The sequence below is a fragment of the Sceloporus undulatus genome, chromosome 3 (assembly GCF_019175285.1).
Source record: "Sceloporus undulatus isolate JIND9_A2432 ecotype Alabama chromosome 3, SceUnd_v1.1, whole genome shotgun sequence".
NCBI classification, from domain to species: domain Eukaryota; kingdom Metazoa; phylum Chordata; class Lepidosauria; order Squamata; family Phrynosomatidae; genus Sceloporus; species Sceloporus undulatus.
The window spans coordinates 264,105,221-264,129,568 of NC_056524.1; the positions used below are offsets into that span (position 1 = coordinate 264,105,221).

Consider the following 24,348-nt stretch of genomic DNA (forward strand, 5'->3'; position numbering starts at 1 on the left):
GCCCATTACCGATCCAAGACAGGCATCCAGAGGAGAGATGCCATCCCTAGTCGCTGCAATAGTTGGGGACAAAGAGAAATAAATTTGTGTGTCATCAGCGTACTGATGGCACCATGCCCCATGTCTCTGGATGATCTCTCCCAGCGGCTTCATGTAAATGTTGAAAAGCATTTCTTGTGCAATTCAGTACAGGTCTGCTGAAAAGCAAACCTCGCAGATTTCAATGGGATTTGCTTATAAGTAGGGGGATACTGGACTGCTATTATTTCAGTCTTATTTTGGTGGGAGTACCTAGTCAGAATTAAGTATTGCTGAGTGAGTCTTACAGTACCCCAGGAAGTTATGTACAGGGTACAGTTATGTACATTTTCAGTCATACTTTGGAGGGAGTGTGTACTCACACATAAGGCCTGCTGATTCCAGTAGGATTTACACCCAGGTACATAGAGAGTTTGCCATTTCATTTTTACATTAGAAGAAGTACTCAGGACTAAGCTCTGCTGACTCCAGTGGGGTTTATCCCCAAGAAGATGCACAGAAGGGTTGTAATTTCAGTCTTATTCTTGCTGGGAGTGACTATTCAGAAGTAAGCTCCACTGACTTTGAGGCTTACCTCCCTTAAGAGAGGTGTTCTGATTAGCTATTGCAGTCTTGATCTTGGGAGTTTCGACTTAAAGGTAAGGCTCATTGAGGGAGAGATTTTCTGGACAAATACACAAATTTCACTACCAAATGGACAAAAGTCTTATCGCAACACAACAGTGGCTCTCTTTCCTGAGAAACTGGGGGAAATGGGTGGGAGAACAAGCAGGTGAGACAATCACACATAACAGCCCCTGTGGTATGGAGGGCTACAAGCACACATGTCAGCAAGAAACTGTGGCCAACAATGTGTATTTGGAGGGTAAAGAGGAGGCAGGACTTTGCTTATGAGGCAAAACCCCTATGAAACAAAATAAGTGGGAAGGCAGCACAAGGCCTGTTCACACCACACAGTTTTAACACTATCATTCCACTTTAACTGCCATGGTTTCATCCTATGGAATCCTGGGATTGGCAGTTTAGGGAAGGTCATTTAGAATTCTTAACCAGAATACTCCAGTGCCTCACCAAACTACAAACCCCAGGCTTCCATAGGATAGGATTGTGGCAGTTAATGTGGAATAATAGTGCTATAATTGTGTATTGTGAATAAGTCACAGACTCCCCAAAGAAATAACTGCAGTTAGTTCAAATTTAAATTGTTCCTTTTATTGCACAAAGGAAAAGGTGCTGTTGATGGTGGTGCTGGAGCATGGCAATGGTATGAGTTCAGATGGCTGTATGCTTCATGTACACTGCAAATTTAAATGTGGGAACACCAAGAAACTATCAGGCACAGGCAATGTAACTTTTGCTCCACTTGGGTCCCTCTACTGACAAGAGAAGAGGGCCTAAATACTATATAGATTCCAAATCATGTCTGATCTTGAAAGCTAGGCAGAGTCAAGCCCTAGTTAGTACTTGGATGGGAAGCCAGTTATCAATACCAGGTGCTGTATACTATGTTTCAGTGGAATGGACTAGTAAATTCACCTCTGAGTACTCCTTGCCTAAGAAAACCCAATTAAATTTATGTGGTTGCCACAAGCTGACAGGCAATGTAAAAGCACATATGCACAGACTGGCAGGAGATAACAGTTCAAGAAGCTTGGAGGTGGATGAGGATCCTTATAGGAACTACCCCTGCTAAAAGCCCTCTCTTCTGTCACACACACACACATGCATATGCACCTGCCAAAGGCTCAGGAAGAGCCTAATCCTCATTTGCCTGTGTGCACTGGCTTTTAGCAGACCTGGACAGGAGCAGAAGGGTACCCTTCCTAGTCTTCTAGAGCTAAAACAAAAGCTCATCAAAATACAGGGGATTCATCTGTAACACACGCACTCTCTGCTGGCATTATCAGTTTTGAAGTCTGAACCTATGTGGGTCAAAAAGGACTGGCCACTTACATTTAACTGGTGTTTGTACTCAAGGCCAAGACCAAACACTCAGTCAATCAATCAAGTGAAGCAATAGGTTCTCAAACTACTCTCTGTATCTAGCCAGTTAACAAGAGGAAAGAGTGTCTGTCCATCAGTGATTCCTGATGGGAGAAGTAAATCTCACAGCTGTCAAACCTTTCTCCCTTTCTGCTTGTCTGTCTTAGGGGGAAATGAATTAAAGTAAGCCTTGCTGCAGTGTTTATTGTGTTCAGATTATGCAAATTCCTGCAGATTTTTCAACGGTCAGAAAGCTGCAGTCATCCATATCTTTGTTTAATAGGTTCATAAAGGCTCAATGAGTGGACTTCCTTAAAAATGTGTGATCTGATTTGCTTTCATCAAGGAGTGGGACCAGATTACTTAAAAGGGTAATTTGCATGGACTTTTACTAAAAAGGACTGTAGAGAAAAATTCTTGTCTTTGAAAAATGAGCCCTTATTTTGTCAGGAAACAGCTCTGAACCTTTTGTATTTTTGTAAAACCCACTGATATTTGAATAACAAAAACATATGACTTTGTGTCTAAAATTGCAGAAGGAAAATCATTGAGAATTCCTGGGAAAATGAGTTACACTCATAAACATTTTGGTCCAGTTTGTGTATGAACATGCCTTCAAGTAACCTGTTGACTTAAGGCGACTCCTTGAATCTCATAGGGTTTTCTAACTGAATGAGTACTCAGCAGTGGTTTTGCCAGTTCCTTCCTCTGAAACTTATCCTACAACCTCTGATATTTGTTGGCGGTCTCCCATCCAAGTGCTAACCAGGACTGACCCTAGTAAGCTTTCAAGATCAGATGGGACAATTAGCTTACACTTTGTAAACCGCTTAGGGAATGCTTAAGTGCACTGATGAGTATAGAAATGTACTTGCTATTGCTATGTACTTGCTATTGCTGCATGCCATGGTGCTGCAAAATGAAAGTCACCAGCCACCATTGTTATCATAGTTTTGTTCAGAGCTTGGAAATGTTACTTTTTTGGACTATAGCTTCCAGAATCTCTCCATGGCTATTGCTTGCTTCCAGCCATATCTGGTTCTATTTTGAGAGGAACCGATGTGGTCCAGGATGGGTTTCAGGGGCATAAAACAGCCCCTGTGAACACCTGGAGCTTTCTCAGGAGAATGCTTGGTATCTTCCACTAGAACTTCAGAGCTCCTAGTTTGTGTTCTTAAATCTCAGAGTCTGGGTGTAAGGAGACCTGGAAATCCTAAATGGGCACTTAGTAGCCACATTAGGGCCTTGTTTAGTCATCTTTGTCAAAATATAAAGAGAGTCCTGCTGGATCGGACCAAAAATTGACCTGGTCCAGCATTCCTCATTTTGCCAGTGCCCAAAGAGAATCAGGCCATGAGGCAATTAAGGGATGTGCAACTAGATATAATGCAAATGAAAAACTAGTCCTTACCTGATAAAATGGCAAACTGCCGGTGAAGCTGTTCTATGATATCCACAGCAACAAGAGGCCTGATCTCCTGTTGCATGATTTCATCTGCGCAAGGGAGAGAAAAGATGGGGGGGGGGGGGGGAGGGAGGGGGAAAATTAGAGAAACCTCCAGTCAGTTGACTGAGAAACTCTCCTGCTGCAGATGATCTGCACCAGTACAGACAGCTACACAAAGAAGATACAGTACTCAGATGCTAAGTCTTTCTTTCTTTTCTTTTCTTTTTTTTTTCTTTTTTTGCCTTGATGGGTTCTTTTGCTTTTGTCATATGATTTCTTTTTTTAATGACAGAGATGCATGCAGAGTGTTGTTTATACAGAAAAGCCCCAGTTTACTTTATGTATTGTCTTTTGGAGAAATGGGCTTTTTATAAGTTTGCCAGTGCTGAGAGAGAGGAATATGGCCAACTTTTGCAGCCTATTTATTACATCAGCACATGTGCATGTTGAGATGAAGCACTTTTTCTTCCCTAACTCCCAAAAAGCACTATCTATTTTTGATCAGAGTACTGATGGGCTTGACCCTTTCTGTGTAACAACAAGCAATCCATTCTTCAGATTTTAGCACACATAATGTTACCATTCTCTTTGCCTCCCTGCCTTTCCTCTTGCATCAGTGCTTCTCTAAATGTGGCACAGACCTTCTACATAGCCTCAGACTGTCCTGATTTGACATAGGCAGTTCCATTTAGTCCTCTTTCATCTCACTTTTGTAGGTGTTTTTTAATGTCCCAGTCCCCCCCCCCCCCTCCAATTTTCTCTCTTTGTCCTCAGCTTACTTCAGTTCCTGCAAACTGAGTATAAAATGCAAAAATAATTTGCATTCAACTGACTTAGCATCAGGCGACGATAGGAGGGGATGGAAGCTCTCTCTTCCCGGTAGGCTCAGCCAAAAGCAAACTTCTGCAGCCTCTCCTAGCTTGTGTGTTCTTCCTCATTAATAACTTTTGCCATCTTGCTCACACATGGATGTTGCTTAGCTGCATGTGTTCCAGTCTTCATCTGTGAAATTTTGGTGGGTATGCTCCTAAGATGCCATACAAATTCTGAGGGGCTAAGGTTTTCCCTGCCTCTTCTCCACCTCCCACTCCCAGCAATATGCTCACATTTGTTATAAATGAGAAGCAATTTGGATAGCTGACCACATACTCGCAGTAACTTCTGTTGCAGTCCTGCATGGCAAGCATTTACTTAAAACTCCCAGGATCATTATATAAGGAAGTTGTAAAGAAGTCTGCTCTTCTTTGCCAAACATTAATCTAAGCCTTTTTAAAAGGTGTTTTAAAATTTTCACTGATACCTCCATTTCTCTCAGTTACAATTTCCAAAGTCCAGCTATTTGAATACTTACATTCCTTCCAATTATGCATCCTTCAAATATATTTTCCTTAGAAAAAGATGAAGATGAAAATTCCCATCCCATTCATAAAAACTGAAGCATAGCCATATTTTTAATTAAATTCGAAACATGACAAAACTGCCCTCCCTCCAGATGGCCCTGTGTCCTCCTTTTACTCTTTTTTAGAGGGAAAAAATGAAATGTATGAATATTTAATATCTCAAAAGGATTCTAAACATTTAAAGGAAAAGTGGGAAGAACTACCACTGCTCTTGGGACAAAACCAGCAGCTGCTAATGCTATATGTATATTTATTCATTTATATTTTGGATGGGGGCACTGTGGCTTCCTTTCAGTTCATTTGAAAGAAATTAACAGCAGTATAAGCAGTACTTGCAGCAGCAGCTGCTCACACTTTGAATAATGGATGGTAGAAGGATGTGGATGGCAATGTAAACAGATGCATGCAGAGTCTGAGAGAGTGAACGAGTGTTGCTTCTGGCATCTCCCTAAAACTGAGATGAGGAATAAACACCTTTAGGATTGGCAGGTTGATCCCATCCCAGGCCAAAATCTGAAAACCAGGGGTGGCTTCTGGTGATGTTACAAGGCTGCTGTCCACAGAGAGTAGCCCCTTGTAATGCCATAAAGCATGATACATTAAGCATGAGCCATAACTGTATGGCACATGCCATTCAATTAAAAATAAATTATGATTAAAAGAATACACATACTCCTTTCAAAGAATGACCTTTGAGGGGTCATTCACATGCCGTATCTTTTAGTGCCAGGATGCAAATCATCTCTCTCACACATTCTGGGTTTGTTATTCACACTGTGGAACTGCGTCGATGCACATTTCTGTGAGTTTGGCTGTTCACACGTGCAAGCACTAGAATAAAGATGGAGTCAACAATGTGAATGCATTTGCAACCCCTTTTTTGGTATGCAGTGTTTTATCCTGGGTCTATTTGAATCAGTTATTCACACTACTGATGATGCAGATCTTTTTTTTAAAACTCAGGGGGAAACTCAATATCGATTATTCCAGATTAAGTAGGGTTTTTGGCAGCGCTCCCCCCAAAAAACTTAATTGGGTGCATTAGGGATGTGTGTGAACAATAGAGATTTAACCCGGATTCATCCTGGATTATTTTCTCAGTGTGAATAAACCCTGAGATTCCTCCCCATTGCCCTGAGAACTAGAGAAGAGAGTCCAAGTCCTGAAATTCAGGGTCAGATCAGGATATCTGGGAACCCTATCAACTCTCCACATGTTGGACTACATTTCCCTCGATTGCTGACATGGCCATGATGAGCAATGCTGAAAGTAGCCCAAGTCCAACATTTGGAAAATGGCCATTGTGGCTAGGAATGACAGAACTACAGTCAGCCATTTATTCAGATTCTTTATCCACTAATTTATCCACCCACAGATCAAAAATATTTAAAAATATGTAAGTTCTAAAAAAGCAAACCTTGTTTTTGCCACTTTATATTTTACTACACCATTGTATTTAATGGGATCTGAGCATACACAGGTTTTCAAACAAAAAAATAACAAATAATGATACCTTGACTGGCCAACTAAAATGCACAATATGCATTTTAGCTTACTTGTTGCAAACTTTTGAAGCTCCACTGGCTTCTTCATCAGGCAAAATGTCACATACCAAACAGCAGAAAAATTAGAGATGTTAGTAAAATGCCTGCATTTTGTTGTTTCTTTCCCTAGCTAAGATGGTATGGGGAGGGTATCATTAGCAGGCTGGCCCCTACTCCTCTGGCCATGTGGCAATTGGGAAAGTTTAGGAAATGTAAAGTCCATTTGCATATCAACAAGGACTCCTCTTTTGCAATCCAGGCCTCTTTGTATACAGATGACAATGGATTCCTCTTTGTTATCTAAGGAAAGTCCTGGAACCAAACCCCAGTGGATATCAAGGTATACAGAAGCATAAAGTTAGAAGAGACCACAAGGGCCATCCAGTCCAACTCCCTGCCATTCAAGAACTCACAATCAAAGCATCCCCAACAGATGGCCATCCAGCCTTTGTTTAAAGACCTCCAAAGAAGGAGACTCCACCCCCCTTCGAAGTACTGTACTGTGTTTCACTGTCAAACATCTCCTACTGTCAGAAAGTTCTAATGTTGAGTTAGAATCTCTTTTCCTGTAATTAGTCCATGTCCTAGTCTCAGGACCAGCAGAAAATTAGCTTGCCCATTCTTCAATATGACATCCTTTCAAATATTTAAACATGGCTGTCATGTCACCTCTTAACCTTCTCTTCCCCAGCTTCCAAAGCAAACCCACATAGGCTATGTTTTCCAGACCCTTTACTCTGGACATATTCCAGCTTCTCAATATCCTTTTTGAATTGTAGTGCCCATAACAAGTCACACCATTCCAGGTGAGGCAGCTTAAAAAGCCAATGTGATTCTAGGCTGCATGAATAGGAGTATTCATGCAGCCTAGAATCACATCGGCTTTGTAAGCTGCCTCATCACACTGATGATTCATATTTAGCTTGTGATCTACTAAGACTCCTAGATCCCTTTCATATGTATTGTTATCAAACCAGATGACATCCATCCTATATCTATGTATTTCATTTTTTTTTAACCTGAATGCAGTACTTTACATTTCTCCTTGTTGAGATTCATTTTGTTAGTTTTAGCCCAGTTCTCTAATCTGTTAAAGTCATTTTGAATTCTGATCCTGTCTTCTGGGGTATTAGCTATTCCAGCTACTTTGGTGTCATCTGCAAATGTGATAAGCATGCCCTCTATTCCATCTCCAAGTCATTCATAAAGATCCTGGTTAGCACTGATCCCAGACAAAACCCTCTGGCACACCACTAGTCACTTCTCTCCAAGATGAGGAGGGGCCATTTTTGAGTATCCTTTGGGTTTGGTCGGTCAATCAATTACAAATCCATCTAACAATCACGCTGTCTAGCCTAAATTTTACTAGCGTGTTTGCAACAATATAATGAAGGAGCTTGTCAAAGGCCTTACTGAAATCAAGGTATGTTGCATCCAAAGCATTCCCATCATCTACCAAGCTTTAAACCTGTGAAAAAAGAGGTAAGATTTTGAGAAACCCATATTGACTTTTGGTTAATGATCTGCTTAGAATCTTTCCTGGTATTCATGTCAGGCTGACTGGACAGCAATTGTTTGGGTTCTCTTTTTTCCCATTTGAAGGTAGGGAAACATTTGCCCTCTTCCACTTTGTTGGGACTTCTCTTGTTCTCCAGGAATTTTCAAAGATGATTGCTAGTGGTTCTAAAATTACTTCTGCCAATTCTTTTAATAGCCTTGGATGTAGTTCATCTGGCCCTGGAGACTTAAATTAGAGACTTGATGGGAATTTGTATTCCAATACATCTGGATGGTGCCAAGTTGGAAAACCCTATTATAAACAATTAGACAGACCTATGTAGTCCATAAATCTATTAAAGCCAAAAATGTATTTACTTAAAAAAGTAAGATTGTTTGATGTTGATTCTTTCATTATAATGTATTCAAGGGTATAAAAAATAACTTCCAGAAAGACGCTTCAGTGGCATTTCCCACATTAATCTTTAATATTCAACTTGCCTTCGTTTCAATATAGCCCTTAATGTATTTAAGAACAGACCTTTGCTTAACAAATCTTCCACACTATCCTTCAAAACACAATGAAAACCGCAATGATACAGTTCAGTACACTGAAATATTCCTATGTATTTGCCCATATGAAACACCTAACGTGTCTATTTTTGAAACATTAAAGTTATACAAATCCAATTATCATCTGCAAAACTTCTACATGAAGAATTCAAAGGAGTGCTACCATCATTATTTATTCATTTAAAAGTATTTTGAAATTGCCATTCATCCTAAAAGATACCGGAATATGTTATACAAGAATAGCCATGTAAAGACTGAAAACAGAGTGTTTAAAGATTTGTTGTTATGGTATGAAAACATAGTATGCCTGTGCTGTGGGGAGAAATAAAAATGGGGCAAACAAAGTTTCAAAGAGGTGGGAAAAGCAGAAACCCCTGTGTCTAGGAAATATCCTAGCTAGCCGAGCTAGTATGGACTCTCCATTGGGCTCAGATGTTTAGGATGAGATATTTAGAATTCTGTACTAGAGCCAATGTGATGTAGTGGTTTGAGCATTGGACTATGACTGGAGACCAGGATTCGATTCCCTGCTCAGCCATGGAACCCAATGAGTAACCTTGGGCAAGTTACACACTCTCAGCCTCAGGGGAAGGCAGTGGCAACCCTCCTCTGAACAAATCTTGCCAAGAAAACCCCATGACAGGGTTGCCATAAGTCAGAAATGACTTGAAGGGACAGAACACAGACACATTTAGGATTATCTGCCAAAGAACTCTAATCTTACCAAATTACAAACCTAGGATTCCACAGGATATTGTCAAAGCAGTTGAAGTGGAACCATAGATAACTGTGTAGTATGAAAGGGTCCCAGGTCGTCAGTACTCATTCCTTGCTACCATTTGTCTTCTTTTTTGCTTTTTAAAAGATATTGCTGCAAATGAAAATACTTAACAGGCAATGAAGTACAATGAAGTGGCAAACTGCAGCTTTTCACATGTTCCCTGTTAATTTCTAGAGTAAGTTTGCCCTAGAAGTAGGGTTCCCAGGTTGCAAAGCCTGGTCTGGCGTCTCAAGCCTGGGCCCGCTTCTCTAGTACTCAGAATAAGGAAAATATGTTTCCTTGAAAGTGTGCATACACCCAAACACACCTCATTTGTTAGTTGTTGTTGTGTGCCTTCAACTCGTTTCCAACTCATGGCAATCCTAAAATGAACCTATCGTGGGGTTTTCTTAGCAAGATTTGTTCAGAGAAAGTTTGCCCTTGTCTTCCCCTGAGGCTGAGAGAATGTGACTTGCCCAAGGTCACACAGTGGGTTTCATTGCTGAGCAGGGATTTCAACCCTGGTCTCCAGAGTCGTTGTCCAACACACAAACCACTAGCCACACTTTTTATTTGAATATATAGTCTGCAAAACTGGGGGTGACTTTTAATGCATCATGCTTAATGCTCCTTGTACCATCACTCTTGTAGCAGTACCAAGACATCACAAGGAATTGTCCCTAGGTCAACCCCCCCTCCCAAATATCAGAGCTTGGGATAGTCATGGCCTAGTAATCTTATCGACATAATGTCATGTGCCCTGATGGCTAATTTCACAAAGACCTTAGGATCATTTCAGATATTAATGTTTCATGGACTAATTCAGACTGGTGGCAAGCTCGATTTGTCCCTCCCCAGCTGCTTGCAATGGGGAAGACAAGAGAGAAGGGGGCTGGATTCAGAAAGAAGGTGGTAGGAAGAGAAAGCGGATGGGAAAGTGACTCAAGGAGGCCCTGCTTCTTTTTTGCTCTGGAAAAAAGGGCTGTTTCCCCATAGGCATGTGAAAATTCAAGTAAAAACCATCCAGGTAAAAAATAACAACAGCCAATCTAAAGTGTTTCTACCTTCCCCTAAGTAATCCACATTTCCTCTTGAAACCTGAAACAAAAGATCTCTTTGTGTCTACAGCCATACTTCCTGTTGTGTTCCCAGTCAAACTTCTCCAACTCTCCATCCAGGGATATCCCAATACAATCACTGTTTTCATTAAAACCAACCCGTCTGGGATCCTAGTCTGGATTCCTGGGACAAGTAATTCAGCCTTTGCTATCTGGCCAGACAGACTATCACCTAGGGCTAGTTTTAAGGTTTCAAAAATATAAATATGGTTTCAAAACCTAACCTCTGTGCACACAGCTGGCATATACACCTACACTCTGTATATGTTCTGTGTTGTCCTCAGACCTCCCTGTCTGAGCCACTCCAGTTTTGCACAGTCTTTGCTTTGGACACATAATTACAACCCCACTGCAACCCCTAAAAACTCCACTATTCCCTTTCCATATTTCCATTTTGGTGAGCTCTTTATGATGTGTCTGTTTGAATTACAGTACTATCCTGTGTGTGTGCACTCTACATATTTTTTAAATCTATCCACCCAAAACCTGGAGCCCTCCCAGTTAGTACTGGTGCATATTGGTGTACATGGTCCACAGTTTACCCAAGCCTCTCACAAAGTTAATTTCCCCAACATTTCAAGTATCACTGACAGCTGGTGAGGACCACCTCACCTGTTCTTTGGGTAGCAACCCTTTCCTAACAAATATTAGATAATACGGCAGTTCAGCTTCCTGGAACATATGGTACATGCAAATAAACTATCAGAAAATAAAATCCGTTCTATCCTTGTGATACTAGGTGGATCCATGTGAAACTATCTGAAAATAACATCTGTTGTATCCATGTGATAGTATCAGGTGGTAGGAATAGAAAGTACCACTCCAGATTATAAATGGGGGTATGAATTTTGAAAGAATTTTGAAATGCTTCCTTATCTTTAACATGGCAAGTTAATATCTAGAACAACAGGGAGAGAGAAAAAACTAGGCAAGTATATTTCCCCCTGGTCTAAAGACAAAGAGCAATAAAAGACAGTAATAAAATTTCAGCTCCATTAGTAAAGCAAAGCACACAGAAGAGGGACATTGGATCTCAGGAGAAGTTACTTTTCTGTTGCTAATGGAGCTAAAATTATATTACCTGTCTTTTACTGCTCTTTGTCTCTAGTCCTCACATGGTGAATAATGAGAGTTCCCTCTTCCTGCATTGAAATTCCTCAGTAATATCTTAACTGATAACATCTCAGAATGAAGTTCTGTTACTCTAATATTTTCACAAATTTTCTCCAGTATGAATTTTAACATCTTTGCCTGCTGAAGACGTCAGTGAAGCTTTGAAAGTTTGCATAACATATTTTATGCTTTGGAGTTGGCCCACAAAGATATTGTTGCTTGTAGATTTTGGATTTTGTTGTACTTTGCTGCACAGCCAACATAGCTACCTTTGAATATTTTCCTCCTTGAGGAAAAGCATTAAAAAGTAGTGATCCTCTCCATTGTATAGTATAGAAATACTGCTCCATTTTTATTAAGATTTGAATATTTTTATTCCTCTCACTTTTCGATAGAATCTTTTTAACGGAATGATTTGTAAATTGTTATTGTATTTTATTGTTGTGTTCTGTATATTTTATCGGGTTGTACTCCCGCCTCAATCCATCTGGCAGAGGCAGGAAAATATAAATAAAATTGTTGTTGTTTGTTGTTGTCTAAAGCAGCCTATAAGTCGATCTCATGTATAAGTTGAGGGCAGGTTTTGGGGCCAGACTTATGGATTTTGATATGACCCATAGATAAGTTGAGAGTAAAATTTTGGGGCACATAACAAAAGAATCCAAAGAAATTTCCAAAGGAAAACAATGGCAAGGAACTTACACAATTCCAGCAGGCATAACTGTTTGTGCTCATACTAAAGGTTGAAAGAATAAAGAAGGGATCAGTGCTACCAGGACAGGATGTGCACCAAGGGATGGTTCCTTTTATAATGTAAGAGTTAAAGTATAGTACTTACGCTGACCTATAGATAAGTTGAATCAGGTTTTTTAAATCATTTTTAACTAAAATTTCTAGACCTATACAGTACATGAGTATATATAGCAGTTCATTGCACCCCTTCAGATCTCCCCGATCTCTTTCTATTGTTCTAGAGTAGTCTTACATTTAATTAAAAGTGTTCTGCTTATTATGAGTCTTTAAAGTAAAACATGGAATGGGTGAAGAAGAATAGTCATTCTCAAAGGCTGTTTCAATGACGTGCCTTTTGCCTGAGGGTTTTGAGTCATTAAAAGACAAACCATACTATAAAAATCTGCCTTATGACGAGGAGGAATTTTTTTAAAAATAAGAAGTAATGGCACCATTAACATTTACAAGGTCTTGCAGGAACAAAAAAACATTTGTGTGTGTGTGCTGACTTACAAATATACTTATTTTATAAGAGGTTGCTTCTAAAATAACTATTTCACACTGAAGCTCTTTCTCTTACAAAAAAAATTGAATAAGGATTAAAGATGTGGTAATTGAGATTGCCAAATTTCAATCTCTCTGTGTGTGTGTGTGTGTGTGTCTGTGTGTGTGTATGTGTGCATGTATTAATGTATGTACCTGAGAATGAACCAAGGAATTAAATTTATTCATGTCCAGGGACAACTGACAGAAACTGTACACCAAGAAGGGGGAACTTCTTTCGTCTTGAAGGCTAAATTCAATTTCACTTATGTTCTTCGGGTAGGATTGCCAGGTGAACACTGGTCTCCAAACCTTTTCCGTCTACCTCCTCTTTTAGCCTTGAGCGACGACCCTAGCGCTCCCCATATTCCTTTATATGAGGTCTACTAGTCTACTGCAAATTCAAAGTAACCAATCTTAGTCACGTTGCACCTGGAATCCTGGGAGCAGCAACCGAGTAGCTGGCTGAACAGCAAGCAAGAAGCCTCTCACCCATGCCACCCCTCCAGCTAAGGCCAGTGCAGGCAAGAAGTCTCTTGGTCACAGCTCAGCCAGCTGCTCGGTTGTTACTCCCAAGGTGACCAAGTACAAAGGGAGAAGCTTCTCCCTGGTCAGAAAGGACTCCCAATCCTTCTTTGCTTGGGCAGAAATGGGTGCAACTGTTGTGTGTGTAGGGGGGTTACAGAGGCCACATGCCCTGGACTGGGGAATGACACAGATGGAGAAAGGGAGGGATTTTACTGTATATACTCTTGTACAAGTTGAACTCATCTATAAGTCAAGGGAAGGTTTCAGGGTCAAAATCATGGATTTTGATATGACTCGGGCCGTGGATAAGTCAAGGGTAAAATTTAGGGGGCTATAAGGAAGGATGGAAAAGGGAAAATACCACTTCCATCCCTCCTTCTCCTTCTCCGGACCTCTCCCGACCACCTAACATCGATTCCCAGGATTGAGAAGAGAAGCAAGTGGAGTTAAAAGAAGTGTTTTTTCCATGGGAAGAAAAGGCTTGTAAATCGGACTGGGGAGGGAAGCAAGTATGAGAAGAGGAGGTTTGCTAATAGGACTAGGAACCTCCTCTTTCACACACACACAGAAAAACACGTGCCTCGAGGCACCAAGAGTGGGGCATCAGGCTTGCTTGTTTTGGAACCTTTCTAATCAGTACTAGTTATTGACCTGTATATAAGTCAGCCCCAGATTTTAGGGTGAATTTTGGGGCATAAATTTCTTGACTTATAGTCGAGTATATATGCTAACTACAAGAGCTCCTCCAAGGTGAAGAACTCTTTCCAAGAATTGATTCCGGACACTACAGTACTTCCTCTCCTTCACCAGAGACAAGTCTTCCCTACGTAGCTTCAAGTGTTCCCCCGCCCCCTCACCCTGCACATACAAAAACATTGCTTATTCTGTTACCTCTTCTCTCAACCTGTGCAATAAAAGAAAACAGGAACAGGAGAGTAGCTCTAACCTACCAGCCGCGTCCCATAAAAGCTCACAAAGTTTAAACAGTGTCCCAAATCTGAAAGCTTCTTTTTGCCACCACTTCTCCTCCACTGCCACATGCTTTAACACTCCTTGTTCCAGTCACTCTCTGTCTGTGCCAAAATGGTGCCGTTCTGAGTCACAGAAGTGATGTCCTGTGCCCAAGCCTTGCAAGAGTTTCTCAACCACCATTGCCACCACCAGTGAAAGATGTAGCTAAGGGAATGATCTTGTGGGGCCAGACCAAGAGACTCCACACTAAATGATCAGCGAGGCTGCTGTGTGGTTTTAAAAGAGCATAAAAAGACGTTTCATGCAACCCTCATTCCCATCACAGTCCTACAAGCTGCTGATTCCTCTTGTCTTTACTGTGTAGCAATACTTTGACTGAAGCCCTTCCCTGCCACCTTTTCTCTTCACCCCCCCCCCCAAGATCTTTCCACTGTCCCTGGAGATGGCATATCACCCACTTTGGGAATCACTGCCTAAAAAATTACACCACAGTGTCACAGGAGATTTTCAGATGGGAAAAGGATGCCCTTGTCCTGTCCTTCCCACATGATCATGGTAAAGACTTCCACACAATGCCACACTTATCCAGACATCATCCCATCTGAGAAGCACGAATGACCATGATCGCGCAAAAGACTTTCATATGATGTTGTGCTCATCCTGTCATTGTCCCGTTGTTAACTAAAATGTACAAAATACATGATGCAAGCTTTCAAAGCTCCACTGGCTACTTCATAAGGTGAAAGTGTTTAAAAAATCATAATCATTTAAATAAATAATTATGTTAGTCACAAGCCTGGATTTTGTCAAGGTGAGGTTGTGTTATTCTGTGTTGAAACAGTGTGGAGGGATATCTATGAAGGCAGGCCCTTCCTCCTGCTGGCTATATGGCACTGGGGACAAAGCTCCCTTTCAAAGAAGGTCTTGCAAAGAAGTACCTTGCATAATAATAAATGTTAGGACTCCTTGGGACAGACCCATGCAGGTTCGTATGGGGAAATATGGTTTTTCAAATAAGTACTGACCTAACAATAAATATTAGGGCTCCTTAGAATAGACCCATGACAATTAAAGTGGTATCACACCAGTATAAGTGTAAGAAACACCCCAGACTCAGCTGTAAGGGTTCAGATCCATAGGAGTTGCTGCTCCTGGCATCTTCTGTCCTGAGGGTCAGTCACTGGAAAAATACAAAGGATTAGCAGCCATTTTGGTCTGGCCAGGTAGGAACGTCTACATCAGAGTTTCTTACATCAATTTCAGGGCAATGGTTAAAATAAGGCATCTTTATATGTAAATACAGTGGTCCCTCCACATTCACTGGGGTTAGGGGTGAAAGACAGCTGTCAAGGTCAAAAAAATGCAAATAAAAAAGCCCTATTCTTTTTACCTAAGAGAACACCTGTTATTTGATTTGGATTTCCTACATGGCAGGGGGTTGGATTAGATGGCCCTTGCGGTCTCTTCCAACTCTATTATTCTATTATTCTATGATTCTAGGTCCTCCAGTGCAAATCTATGGCCAACAGCTGTCAGAAGCTGGTCACAGTATCATGCAGGAGGACCTACAAACACCTAGAGAAGAGCTTTCTCTAGGAACTACTAGGTTCTTCAGCACAACTCTATGGTCAACTTCCAGAAGAGTTACACTGGAAGACCTAGAGATTCCTAGAGAGAACATATGAATCAAACCCACAAATAATAAAAATCTGCAAAAGTCAAAGCTGCTGTACAGTATTCACAGATTTTTTATCCATGGATTCTACTATCCACAGCCTGAAAATATTCAAAAATGATATACATTCCAAAACCAAACATTATTTTAGCCATTTTATATAAGAGACACCATTTTACTAGGGCATTGTTTTTAATGGAACTTGCATATCCACATATTTTGGTATCCAATGAGGGCCCTGGAACCAAACTTGAGTGGATACCAAGGGCCCACTATGTATAGAAGAACTGAGCTCCCCTTCCGACTTGAAATACATGTTCTCATTTCTGGGTTTGTCCTACTGTCCCACTCACCATATCACTCCAGAGAGAATCTGGGTCATTTAGCATGGCTATTATCTCTGGCATGCTGGATTAGCAGTAATGTGTGTGCAAGAATTAATGGAAACCGTACAAAGGCTAGAGAGAAGGGATGAAGCTAAGTCTCGTGATTTGTGGGCTTCAGATCAATCTATCAAGAATAGCACATAAGGGCCAAGTGTAATCACAGCCTTGCATACACACAATAGCACATCTTGGTAATATATGTAAGTTACTCAGTGGAATTAAGAGCTCAGGAAAGCTGCTGAGTGGGCATTTAGCAAGGCTGCAGTAAAATTGGCCTGAGCTGCAAGGTGAGCACTTCGAATTATTGACTGCATTCAGGGGTCACAGATTCCTGCCAGACAGCGTTAAAAACGACGACATCATTTGAAAACTTGAAGTTAATAAATAGCAGCCTTTTAAGATTAAAAAAACTTCTTAACATTAACATAACAGCAATAAATAACTTGTGATGAGATGCACAGAAACTAGAATATGAGCAGCATCAGCAATAGGCCTCATAAATCTTTTTGCAGAATTAAGAAGACTTTTGAAGGGCAGCGAGTGCAACAAATAGAGAGATGGGACAGGGCAGGATCCCTAGTTCTGAAGAGTAGTCCTGATTACTACGGTTGCTTGGTTCTAGGGTCCACGCAGATCTCATCAATGTAACCCAAGGCCTACAGCCTGAATACCCCAAATGCACAGGTAATGCTTGCTCAGGACAGATTTTTTAGAAACATTACTTTTTTTTAAATCCTAACTCCTAAAATCCCTAAGTCACCAAAACCAAAGCCAGCTTCTTGTCTAAGGTGGTCTGTCTGGACTCAATACTCTCTATTGGACCTTTGATTCTGGTGGATTTATGGGGCAGTAACGGTGCCAGCCTACTGGATCTGGCCACCACTTTAATATCCCATCATACCCTCAAGCAGCATTACTCTGAAGGCACTATGACAAATTTAAGAGGCAGTTCTGCATAGATGTAGAGTTGCCTTCAACATCAGGGTGCCGTAAATTTTTCCTAGATTTTATTGCAGACTTTAAAGTAGGTATCTGCATTGCTGAACCTGAACCCGAAAACTGATTTGGTACCTTGGACATTTTCAATTCTGATCCTGTCTTTTGAGGGTATTGGCTACCCCTCCTAACAATACTTGGCAACAGTACAGTGATGGTTGATGGCTTGACTGACATTTTTTAAGTCCGAATTAAAACTTGGGGGTGATTTACTGCCCCTCTTATCAATCAAGCCCTCACTTCATGCACTGTTGCCAGTTTGTTAGAAGGGGTGCCCTACTTTCACGGGCGTTCAGAACTGAATCTGGGGAGGCTGGGCCAAAAATAACAAAATGAATTTCAACAGGGAGAATGTAAGGTATACTACATTTAGGGAGAAACAAATAAAAAAATGCACAGAAATAGGATGGTGTCACCTGGCTTGACAATAGTAAATGTGAAAGGTATCTAGGGGTCTTAGTAGAGTACAGGTTGAATAGAATCAACAGTGTGATGCTGCACCTAGAAAGCCCATGTAATTCTAGGCTGCATGAATAGTAATATATTGTCTTGATCAAGGAAAGGAATAGTGCACTCTAATCTGCACTGGATCTGAGTTGGTCAGACCTCACCATGGTTTGCTGGACGATATACTTCTATTGATGCAGCCTAGAATCGCACTGGCCTTGTTGCTGCCACCTCGCACTGTGACTCATGTTCAACTTGTGTCTACTTGTGACTCCTCATGTGAAAGGGATCTAGGAGTCCAACGTAGACCACAAGTTGACATGAGTCAACAGTGCGATGCGCAGCTCACTACAAGGCCAATGCGGATTCTAGGCTGCATCAATAGAAGTATAGTGTCTAGATCAAGGGAGTAATAGTGCCACTATATTCTTCTCTGGTCCGGCCCCACCTAGCATATGTGTCCCGTTTTGGACACCACAATAAAAAGGACATTGAGAAACTGGAGCGTGTCCAAGGGGGCGACTAAATGGTGAGGGTCTGGAAACCATGCGCTATGAGGAACGCTGAGGGAGCTGGGGATGTTAGCCTGGAGAAAGAAGGTTAAGAGTTGATATGATACGCCTGTGTTTAATATTTGAAGGGAAGTCATATTGAGGAGGGAGCAAGCTTGTTTTTCTGTGCTCCAGAGACTAGGACCTGAGAATGGCTGCAAGCTCCGGAAAAGAGATTCCACCTCAACATTAGGAAGAACTTCCTGACCGTAAGGCTGTTTGACAGTGGAACACACTTCCTCGGAGTGTAGTGGATCTCCCTCCTTGGAGGTCTTCAAACGGAGGCTGGATGGCCATCTGTTAGGGTGCTTTGATCTGGATTTCCTGCATGGCTGGGGGTTGGACTGGATGGCCCTGTGGTCTCTTCCAACTCTATGATTCTATGTCCTATGATTCTAATATGAGAAAAGATCTATAGAGGTAACTGATACTGTTTCCTTTGTGATGGTGTAGAATTTTTTAGCTTCTAGCAGAGAGCAAAGCAAACAAAACAGCAGGGCAGCAGTGGTGCAATTACGATGTCCATCTGTGTGATAATCATTCCTCTTTGATTTACACAGAGGCAGTAATGTACCAACTAATACCCTGAGGGAAAGAGCCGTTACAGCTGGGCTTCCCAATTCTCTACTTTAAATGAAATTAAACACGCTGCCATTTAATTTATTTTACACCTTCTTCTTATTACCCTCCTCCTTTTTTTTCATGTTGGGGGGAAAGACATTGGTAGTGGGGATAAAGAAATGATAGTGCATGGGATCAGAGACAAAGAGAGGATTCTTCCAAACAAATGCAAAGCTATCCTGATAACCTTAGTGTCTGTTAATAAGCAGTCCTTATCAAACAGGACAGAGTAGAAATGAAGTGTGAGCTACACATGAATCACATGTGCATGAAAATGGGGGAAACGCTGACAGACATTTCTGAAAGGGGTGCTATGATCCCATACTGGTGCTGGGAATAAAAATGGAATGAGCTCTACTCTAATCCTCAAAACAAATAAAAAATAAAAATACCTCATTTTCTTTAAAAAATATTTTTCACTTCATTGACCATGTGTTCAGACACTGGCCCAACTGCTCCTTCTTTCATCTCATCACCCTTTCCTTGAGCTGATAGGCATAACCCGTTTACACTTTTTAACATTTTCATGCATATTATACTGGTAACCTGATTCTACTCTCAGCAGGACAAATCCTGCAATATATCATAAGACATGTTAGTCTAAGTGTGCATTCAATAGGCGCAACAAGATACATGGTGTCACATGCCGTTTGATCCTCTGTATGTGAAAAAAAGCAGAAATTAATTGCAGTTTTTTTGTCCATCCATTTGGACACAAGACCAAATTGTAAGTTTCAGCTACCAAGGTTGGCAGTGGTGAGATAGGTAATTCTGTAACTAACAATATGTCTCCCCCATTGCCTTTCAAATCACTTGGCTGGAATCCTAATAATTTCTAATGCCAGTTTAGTTCTCTTATGGAATGGTTGAATATTTTGTTGCCCAAACACTCTTAGGCATTATAGTCCTATCTGATCTTGGAAGCTAATCAGGCCAGGCTAGTATAGTATTGAAAGGGAAACTGTCTGGGAATACCAGGTGCCGTCAGTTATATTTCAGAGAAGGCAATCAATGGCAAATTATCTCTGAGTATTCCTTGCCTAAGAAAACCCTATGAAATTCATGACGTTTCCAAAGTCATCAGGCAGCTTGAAGGCACATATTTTACTTGTTCATGTGAAGGGATCTACTGTAGGTATCTTAGTAGACTACAAGCTAAACGTGAATCAACAGTGTGTGACATGACAGCCAAAGAGCCAATGCAATTCTAGATTCCATGAATAGGAGTATAGTTTCCAAATCAAGAAAAGTAGCAGTGCCACTCTATTCTGGTCAGACCTCACCTGGAATATTGTGTCAGTTTTGGACATCACCGTTCAAGAGGATTAAACAACCCGAATGTGTTCAAAGAGGATGACTAAGATGACAAGTCTGGAAACCAAGTCATGGTGAGGGAACAACTTAGATATCTGCCTGTTTTGCTTTGAGAAACAAGACCAGGAGTGACATGATAGACCTCTTTAATAAATATCTGAAGGGATGTCATATATGAATATGTGAGAGTAAGCTTGTTTTCTGCTACACAAGTAACTGTTACATGGATTTATAATTGGTTGACTGGCCAAACCCCAAGGGTGCTCAACAATGGCTTATTTTCATCCTGGAGAGAAGTGACCAGTGGGGTCCCACAGGGCTCTGTCCTGGGCCCAGTGCTATTCAACATCTTTACAAGACCTGGAGACAGAATTGGGGCATCACTTATCAAATTTGCAGTTGACACCAAATTAGGAGGAATAGCTAATAACCTTGAGGACAGGTCAAATTCAGAATGACCTTAATAGATTAGAAGCTGAGTCAAAGCTAACAAAATGAATTTCAACACGGAGAAATGTAAGGTACTGCACTTAGGGCGGGAAAAATGAAATGAACAGTACAGGATGGTGGGGGACACCTGGTTGAATGAAAACTACATGTGAAAGGATCTGGGAGTCCAAGTAGACCACAAATTAAACATGAGTTAACAGTGTGATGCGGCAGCTAACAAGGCCCAATGTGATTTTAGGTTGCATTATAGTGTCTGATCAAGGGAAGTAATAGTGCCACTATATTCTGTCTCTGGTCAGGCCCCACCTTGACTACTGTGTCCAGTTCTGGGCGCCACAATTTAAAAAGGACATTGAGAAATGGAGCGTGTCCAAAGGAGAGCGACCCAAATGGTGAGGGTCTGGAAACCATGCCCTATGAGGAACGACTTAGTGAGCTGGGGTGTTTAGGACTGGAGAGAGAGAAAGTAAGAGGTGACATGATTAGCCCTGTTTAAATAGTTGAGGGATGTCCATTGAGGAGGGAGCAGCTTGTTTTCTGTTGGCTCCAGAGACTAGGACCTGGAGCAATGGATGCCAGCTACAGGAAAAGAGATTCTGCCTCAACATTAGGAGGAACTTCCTGACAGTTAGGGCTGTTCGACAGTGGAACAAATTCCTTGGAGTGTAGTGTTCTTCCTTAGAGATCTTTTTTAAACACGAGGCTGGATGGCCATCTGTTCGGGATGCTTTGATTGAAATTTCTTGCATGGCAGGGGGTTGGATGTCTTGGCCCTTGCGCGTCTCTTCCCAACTCTATGATTCTATGCTCCCAAGACTATAATGAGAACCAATGGATTCAATCACAAGAAAATAAATCTACCTAAACATCAGAACATAAGAACTACTGTAAGAATTGTTCTACAATAGAATGACTGCTTTAGAGTGGTGGACTCTACTTCTTTGGAAGTCTTTAAAAAGAGGTTGCTTGGGTATCTTCAGGAATGCTGTGTAACTGAGTACAGTGTGCCCGTGCCATACATGGGTGCACTATACACGGCTTTAAGCTTATGCTGAAGCTGTGCTATCATACAATGAATGGTGCGCGCCACGCGCGTGCGCACCACATACTACAAGCACAAGACCCTTTTATTCATGCAATGGGGTCCGAGCATACTTGTTATTCGCCTTACCAAGGAGGTCCGGAACGATCCCCGCATAAGGCAATGATCCACTGTATTCCTAAATAGCAGAGGTTGAACTAGACAGGGGTAGGAACCTGCGGCCCGTGGGCCGGATTGCAGCCCGGCGAGACCTTGGGACCGGCCCCAGCCCGGTCTGCCACCGATTGCGCTGGGGCAAGGGGGCAATTGTTTATAGACGCCTCAGAAACATGCATTTATATTAACATTTTTAAAAAATCAGCAATTTTTTTGCTTGTCCTCCACTTTTTTAAAAAAAAGTGTCCACCATTTGAAATGTTGTCCTACATTTGTCCGGTTTATATATTTATTTAAATTTTAAAAATTATTTAATTATTTATTTTTTGGCTTCGGCCCCCCAGTTGTCTGAGGGACAGCAACCGGCCCCCGGCTCAAAAAGGTTGCCTACCCCTGAACTAGATGGATCTTGTGGCCTCTTACAGCTCTAAGATTATATGATTTTGTTTCAAAATATCTGCATTCCTCTTGAGGTTGTGGAAGTGGAGCTGCTCTAGCCGTCCATTGCACTTACCAATGGCACATGCAGATGACCATGGATGTGGATGCACATTTTGTTGTGTGTGGGGCGTGTACGTCCATGTGTTCAGTTGCTCAATGTTGCCACTCAACATAAGGGTTCCATAGCACAATCAGTGCATAACTCCAGACACTGAGATTTACACTACCACAATATAGGATTCCAGTCTACTTCACCTGGTTCAAAATGGGGTACACCAGCCACACACAGCATCTGGGTGCCCCTCCTGAGTGGGACCTTAGACATGTGCTCCGAATTCCTCTCTTGGCAGTGCCACTGCTAAGAAGGAGAAAGAGCAAAATACATGTCCTTCTTCAAACCCTTTGGAGGGGAGTATCCTTATTTTCCTTTCTCTTTTGGGGGGCATAAGATAGATATAACAGTGTCCTGCATGGACAGCAACCATACTTCCACCAGATACACTCCAATAAATACCACCTTGTCCTGCTTGTCCCCCACATCCCCCCACCTTGTCATGGTCAAACTCATTTATATGTTAATGGTCTCCAAATGAATGTCACAAAGATAACTGGCTGAAGAGAAAGGCTGAACTGTGCATAGCAGATTGACATGCTACTTCTTTATTGCTTAATGAAAGACCAGCTGAGGCAACCAACCATTAGGAAAACACCGGGGCATCTTTGTTTTGTGTGTGACTCAGAGTAATGACAATCTCCCAGACTGTTTCTTGGCTTCCAGCCTGTTTTCCTGCTTGGCCACTGCCCAAGAAGGCAGGGGAATTCTGGGAGCTGTAGTCCAAAAAGGTTGCTTCTTCACTTTCTGTGTCTGAATCCTTTCTGTCACTTCCATCTAGAGCAGACCACTAAATCAGCTATTGAATGGTGAGTCAATATGGGTCTAATTGGGACCAAAAACAGGATTTAGACCTATGTGTGCTTGTGGAAAACCTGTCTCTTCAAATTGGGTCTACCCAAACAGCAGAAAGATTACACTTCACTTGCAAATTCATACACTGAGTTCATTTCAAACTGGTTCCTGAAGAGAGAATGAGCCCAACTGGGCTGGTAGAAATGTGGGTAGGGAAGAAAAGACGGCGAGAGAGAGGAATTGATGGGCTGACCACTGACCACTTATTCTTGCTCATTCTTCATTTCTGTACTTCACTGTACCCTTCCTCTTTATGTGTTGCTGGATTTGACTCACGTTTGGAGGAACAGATCTGCTGTTGTCCTACATTCTGGTTTTGAGTAAAGAAGGAAATTTCAGACATGGGGCTGCTTTCATAAACTGGATATCAAATTACAGTCTGAACCTGGCTTCATTGAATTAATGATAGTTTGAAGCAAGCAAGAGTTTGGAAAAATAACTCTTTGGAAAAGCCCTGCCTCCCTCCACCATCATCCAGAGGGAGAGAAGGGCAAGCCATCTGGCCTGGAGGGAATGAAAAGGCAGGCCCTGCTCCATCAGGGCTAGCCTGAAGAAGAAGAGCCCTCCCTCCAGTCCATCTGCCTTGGTCCAGGCCTCAAAGGGAGAGAAGAATGCTGGACCTGATCCCCCTCCCCGGCACCATTCTCTTTTCCTTTTGTGTCGTGTCTTTTGAGATTGTAAGCCAGAGGGCAGGGAACTGTCTAATTAAAAAGATTGTATGTACAGCACTATATAAATAAAGCTTCATAATAACAATAATAATAATTTTGAGTGATTAGCCCTCCTTGCTTGAAAGGATTCCTGAACTCCTTTCTCCTCCAGTGTGAATTTCTTCTGATTTCAATTAACTGCAGCCATACATTATACCCAACTATGCTTAATCTTGACTGTGTGTGTGGTTTGTTTGTTTGTTGTTGTTTTTTGTTTTTTGGATCAACCTAACTTCACAAACCAGGGTTTGAAATAATGGTGTTTCAAACAAACCATAGCAAAGTTTAAGCAAACTGCATCAAATCTGGACAATATGGCCAGTTGAGGTTAAGAAAAAACAAA

At 41.5% G+C, this 24,348-nt stretch overlaps 1 long non-coding RNA gene across 2 annotated transcripts in view; it reads right to left on the reverse strand.

Annotated features, from left to right (window-relative positions):
- The window catches only part of LOC121925228, a 106,290-nt gene that overhangs the window by 3,914 nt on the left and 78,028 nt on the right, over positions 1–24,348 (reverse strand). For both annotated transcript variants that reach the window (XR_006102825.1, XR_006102826.1), the window contains exon 2: positions 3,434–3,517. This is a non-coding gene — a long non-coding RNA (uncharacterized LOC121925228). The remainder of the gene's footprint in view (positions 1–3,433; positions 3,518–24,348) is intronic.